At 44.1% G+C, this 6,369-nt stretch overlaps 1 protein-coding gene across 1 annotated transcript in view; it reads left to right on the top strand.

Moving 5' to 3' along the window:
• The first annotated feature begins 1,286 nt into the window (after positions 1-1,286).
• LOC103477521 (beta-1,4-galactosyltransferase 3) overlaps positions 1,287-6,369 on the top strand; it is a 16,961-nt gene continuing 11,878 nt past the window's right edge. The window contains exon 1 of the mRNA XM_008430680.2: positions 1,287-1,424. The gene's annotated coding sequence lies outside the window, so the exon portion shown is untranslated. The remainder of the gene's footprint in view (positions 1,425-6,369) is intronic.

The following is a 6,369-nucleotide window of genomic DNA, read 5'->3' on the forward strand; positions in this document are numbered from 1 at the left end:
GCGTCAGGACAATCACCGGCTGCTCCGTTGTCCTGCCAGGACCCTGCAGACTGACCTACTCTGGTCGTTTTGAAGCCTCTCCTCATCCGGAGGAGCAGATAATCAGACAGCTGGTACCTTGAGAAGAACCACCATGCATAAAGCAGCAGGACCTGAAACGGGGTCTGGTTCTGACGTCTGTGCCGACCAGCTGGCTCTCGTCCTCTCTGACATCCTGCTTCATCTCCCAGGCCCAAAGAAACACCCGTTCATCGGAGAATGACCTCTTCATCTCGCTCCCGTCGCGATGAAGAGGCTGATGAAGGATCACAGCATCTCAAACTGAACTCCTCTTTTGATCGGCTCCATGTCACACCGCTCCTCATCGACGATGGAGCAGGAAAGGTCATTTTATTCATACAGCACATTTTCAGCGCCGTGGTGAAGAGAGAGCTGAGCCAAAAAGCGAAGCTCTCGATTTACCGGTCGATCTACGTTCCCACCCTCATCTATGGTCATGAGCTTTGGGTCATGACCGAAAGAGCGAGATCACGGGTACAAGCGGCCGAAATGGGTTTCCTCCTCCGCAGGGTGGCTGGGCTCTCCCTTAGAGAGAGAAGCTCGGTCATCCGGGAGGGACTCAGAGTAGAGCCGCTGCTCCTCCACGTCCAGAGGAGCCAGTTGAGGCTCGGGCATCTGGTCAGGATGCCTCCTGGACGCCTCCCTGGTGAGGAGTTCAGGTCCCACCGGGAGGAGGGACATGAACCCTGCTGAGAGGGACGCCCTCAGCAGGGTCAGTTCTCCCTCTGGGAAAAGATTAATCAGCTTCAAATGCAGAACAACCAGATTCCACAACGGCTTCATCCCTCAGGCCATAAGGATGATCTAACATCTTTTATTACATATATTTACACCGATACCTTTATTACTTATTTATTTAGTATTGGAGCCTTGCAATGAAATTTATTTCAATTTTTAAATGTACAATTGAATGACAAACTCTGTATGTATTAAATACTTCTGTATTTTTTATGGCAGCAGAGAGAATCTTTGGTTTTGGCACCTGAGTAGTTCTGTAATTTTTAACATGGCACTAAATCTTTTCTCCTTCATTTGGCTCTGGTTGTGGCTCTTCAATACTTCTGTATTTTTTTATTGCACAAGAGTGAATCTTTACTCCCTTTTGGTACCTGAGTAGTTCTGTAATTTTAACTATTTAGACTAAATATTTTCTCCTTCTTTGACTCTTATTGTGGCACTTCAGAATCTCAGTGCATTTTCTTGTAAAGCGAGTGTCCCCCCCCCCCCCCCCCCCCCGTTGTGGGCGGTGTGGGACTCGTGGTGAAGGGGAGGGAACCTCCTGCTCCTCTCAGACCGCCTTCACTTCACAAACACGGCGCCGCGGCTGCGGGAAGCACCGTCCGACCCCCACGCCTCCTCTCTCGGTAAGTTTCTTTATTAAGGAATAAAGTTAAAACAATCAAGTTTTGATACTGTTGTTCTGCTCGCGTTCTGCTAGCGAGCTAGTGAGCTAACAGCCGTTAGCTCGGTTCGTCTCGGCTCGGTTCCCCCACCCCCCCACATCTGGCGACCTGATCCTGGGTTAAAGAGTTGGTTCCGTTGCCGGAACCGGACCACAGGTCCCCCTGAGGTGGACCTGGTTCTGTTCGTGTTTGCTGGGAGATGTTTGGACTTGTTAGCTCCTCTCCGAACCGGGAGCAGAACCGCTGCTGTTTTAACGATTAAACGCTGGTTCTGGAGCTGGATGTTCCGAGGACACCTGAACGTCTCAGCGGGTTATTAGCTCGTTTTCTGCGCTTCACCTTTGAGCCAAAGCGACATTTCAGCCGGTTCGGTCCAAACGTTCCTCCCGTCCGAGGAACAAAGAAAGTTTCGCTCCGACTTTAATCAGCACCGGAAACTCTTTGTCCGGGTCAGCTGAGACGTTTCAGGGCCTGCTTGGTTCCGACCGGAGGAGCCGATTGAAACGGGTTTCATCTTAACGGAGGAGTTTCACTGTTCTGGTCCAAACAAAAGGCCCCGCAGGGCCGCCGCCTCCTCTTCCTCCTCCTCCTCCTCCTTCTCCTCCTCTTCCTCCTCCTCCTCCTTCAGGAACAGACGCTCTTCTTTACATTTGCACCGTTTTCAGTGACTTTTTGCGTCTTTCTTTGTGCGAAGTTTACAACTTAAATCGACAATTTTAGGCTGTAAACCAGCTTTTGTTTGTTTTCCCACTGACCTCAGAGACGTTTTACTCAGAAACATCCGTCACAGTTACGGGTTTTAAAAGACAATTCTTAGTTTTGTTGCTGGGAATAAACTAAAATTAATATCTTGACTGAGAAGTTGGGAAGCTGTGCAGCTTTGAGACCCTTTTAGTTAAAATACGCTTTGATTTCTTGCTCTGCGGGTGAAAAAAAGGTAATAAAATGATTTTGCATTTTTTGTTGAAAAAAGTGAAATTGTCTCCATGTTTCAACTTGGTGATTTTTGTCCCACGGTGGAAAAACTTTACAGTAAACTGAGAAACATGGGTCAGAACCACGGATACATGGGATGGATTTTAGAAAAATACACACGTTAGTTGGGCCTTTTATCAAAATACAGAAAAACCTCAGATTTAAGTCCCAGTTTTTGCAGGGAGTTCATGTTTGCTGGAATCATGTTTTTACTTTCTGTCCGTCTGTTTTTGGACTTTTTCTGCAGCAGGTCAGAATCTTTAACGCCTTGAAAGCTCTTTAATTGAGTTAAGTACATTTTAATCGACCTTGTTTCACAAAATGAACAGTTTTTAATTTAAAAATTATTGTGTGATTCTGCTACATTGTAGAGCATGAGCTCACGAACAAAATATATTTATTGTTTTTAATCCGTCCTTCAGTCATCAGATCGCTGAAAAGTCGTTTTGAAGCAGAAATGAACTCCGGAGGGTCAAGAAGTCGTTTTGTTCGCTGCTGCTTGTGCGTCAGAATTTATGGGTGTACCAGAAACACTCAAATAAAAGGTTCCGCTCAGAACTGCTTTATTTAAATAATAATAATAATAATAATGCTTTACTAAACTTTTTAACTTTAGATTAACTTGTTCTATTAACCTGTGTGTTATCAGACAACAAAGATTTATTATATAATTTTCTGTACCAGGTGTACAGAAAATTATATCACAAATCTGCCATGAAATGTTTTATTTCTTTAAAATGATGACGGTTCAGTGATCTGTTGGGACCAGATCTGTGTTTGGAGTTTGAAGCGATGATCAATCCGTGTTGATCCGTCGGGCCTCCTGATGACATCAACGCCGCTGGACCGGCTGACTGAGTGCAAACAGAACCGCCGTGTTCTTTCTGGTGGAAGCTGTTGCTCTGGTTTTGTTGTGGGTCGCTTGGCTCCCCTCGGGCTTCCTGGTTGCTATGGAAACGGCGGCTGCTTGGTACCTGGATGGGGGGTGGGGGGGGGCGGGACCTCACCTGGGGGTGGAAACTCTATCAGAGCGACCGGACGGAGGGGGCGGCAGACCTCGTGTCCCGACTGAGTCCGCCTTGGGCCCCCTGGAGACACGAACTGGCTTCTGGATGCGTTTCCATGACGAGGAAGCTGGCAGGCGTCGCCATGCCGACGCTCTCTTCCTGGTTGGTTGTTGGAATAAGAACGACGTTCAGTGTTTGTTCAGCTTCTCCAGAAAAACGCTGGTGATGCCTGTTCAGCGCCGGACCTGCCGTACGGACAGCAAACACAGAGGAGCCGCAGTCTGACCCGCCGGCTGCGGGTCTATGGAGCTACATCAGGGGAATTAATCATTCATTCTATTTTCAAAAAAGATTTGAAACAAAACATCTTTAAGAGAAATTATATGAAATAGAAAAACTAAATTTAAACAAAGACTGGAAACAGAAAAAAATAGAAATAAATTATATAAATTTATCTTTTAACGGAAAAAAACATTTTAAATCAGAAAAAACATTTTGAAGCTAAAAACTTAAAGTATTTAAAACTTGACTAATAAGTATGGAACAAAGGATTTGAAAGAAAAATCAAATGAAAAAAAATAAAACATTTAAAATTATTCCTGTAATTTCAAATAAATAAATTTTGAATCAGAAAACATAATTTTGCCTTCATCCGTCCGACGGACTGGGATGCCTGGATTATTATTTCATGATGAACTGCAGATTAAATCAAAGCAATCAGACAATAACACGGAACACCTGACCTTGGATTTCCCCTTCGTCATTGAATGCACCGTCACGGAGAGCAGCAGCTGTCATACGGTGGAGCTGCAGCCTAAAATATGAGTCATAAAGTTATCAGACAGAAAAGATGCCTGGAGGGACAGAAATTCATTAGTGGTGCAGGAAGTTTTCACGCCTCCAACAGGAAGTTGGTTTTGTTTTTACTGCGTTGGAGGAAAAATCTCATGTTTCCTGATAAACTGCATCAGTTAATGAATCTGATGCAAAGACTTCACACCCTGCAAGTCCGACGTGACGGAAACCCCCAAACCTCTCCAGGCTCCACATGGGTCAGAGGTCACAGACGACAGGAGGGAACCCGTCCCTGATGTATGGAATGTCTTTAAACACAAAATTATCAACATGTTGGGATAAGAAATAAAACGTTTGCTGCCTTGTGTTCATCAACCCTGATCAGATTTTATAGTAGAAACTGATTAAAAACACAATCGACTGATTAATGAATGTATGGATTGAGGTTATTAACTGAATCGAACAAAATAAAAACTGAAATGTAGAAAACATTTTTGTTAATTTAAATAAAAACTAATGGGGAAAAACTGTAACTGGAACTTTAATATGCTGAAATTGTAGAGATAGATCCTCTGTTTCCATGTCTGGTAATCTGTTTATTAGCCTTTCGATTTGATGTGACATTTATTTTGTCCCCACACAAGCAGTTTACGTCAGCTGCCGGTAAATTACGGAGCCTCGTTTTTCTCCTGGAGGACAAATGGTGACAGTTGGAATAAAACTCCAACAAAAATGTAGTCCATTTTCTGAAAACGTCATCTTCTGTCGAGTGTTCATCACCCAATCGATGTAAACGTAACAAGTTTTTACATTTTTTAAAATTCTGCACCTAAAAATTAACCAAAGTGTGAAAAAACTAAAACTACTATTATGGCTAATAAAAACTAAATAACCAATAAAAACTAGTAATTGGTAAAATCTAACTAGAACTAACTGAATTAGACAAAATTACAATGAAAAAACACTAAACTTGGTTTGGGTCGATGAATGGATGAATATTTCAGGCTTTGATGCATTTGAGCAAATTAACCCTTTAGTGAAATCACGAGCTAATATTTCAATCCGTCCTGTTTTAATTGGTTTCTTAAAAGACTCCAGATATCCAGAACCGATCTCGGGTCCAACCGGATTCAATCTGATCGTGGACTCCTCTCGGTTTCCATGGAAACCAGCCGTCCGCCTCGGGCCATCGCACTTCCTGATGTCTGCCGGTCAGAAACGCATTCCCAGCAGCAGACTTCCTGCTGACGGTTTACCTGAAAACCTGGCCCGGATTTCTGGCTCGGATTCTGGACTCGCCTCAGCAGTTCCTCAGGGGGTCAGAGGTCACGGGCTGAAGGTCGTAGGTGGTTAAAGCTTTTCTCTCCATGTGGAAACTTCAGAAATGAGGTCCTTCCAGCTTCTGTTGGGACATTTTGTTTTTCTGCCTCACCGGTTCTGATCCAAACCAGCTGTGTGTGGAACATCTGGCTCGGGTCAAACGGCGTAAAATCAGAACCAGCTTTGTTGACTTGGACTGAGGCTCAACAAGGAATTTCGCTGCAGTTTTTAAGAGCTCAGGCTTTGAACACGGCTAGAAAATGGACGCTTCCTGTGCGAACGCATTGTGAATTCTGTAAGCTGAACGTTTGTGCTGTGAATTACATAAATGTCATAAATTAGCAGAAGAAGATGAGGATTAGAAACTAGAGCAGAACTCTGCATACCAAGCTAAACCGTCTGCTGAGGAGCACAATGAGCTAAAGATCAATACGAGGGGTCTGTTTGGATGAGCTAAAATGTTTTTAGCTAAGATGCTAAAGGTTGTGGGTTGCTAACGCCCATGTTTCGCCCGCAAGAGTGAAAACGGCAGTATAAGGTCAAATGAGCTGAAAAGCTAAAGCTAGCTAAAATACTAACTATAGCATGTTGGCTAACATGAGCATGTTTGACCATAGACATAAGAATAGACGCCTCATGGACCGCCCCTCTCTCGCCTATTGTTGCTGACGAGATTTAGGGCGGCCATCTTGGAGCGGTCCACTCAGCTTATGCGTTTAGCAGCACAATGACGTGGTATCAGGGCATTTAATCGATCATAACACACTTTTTTGTTACTGGAAACCATATTTAAACATCTATCAAAGCTA

This window comes from Poecilia reticulata, linkage group LG16, assembly GCF_000633615.1.
Source record: "Poecilia reticulata strain Guanapo linkage group LG16, Guppy_female_1.0+MT, whole genome shotgun sequence".
Lineage (NCBI taxonomy): Eukaryota > Metazoa > Chordata > Actinopteri > Cyprinodontiformes > Poeciliidae > Poecilia > Poecilia reticulata.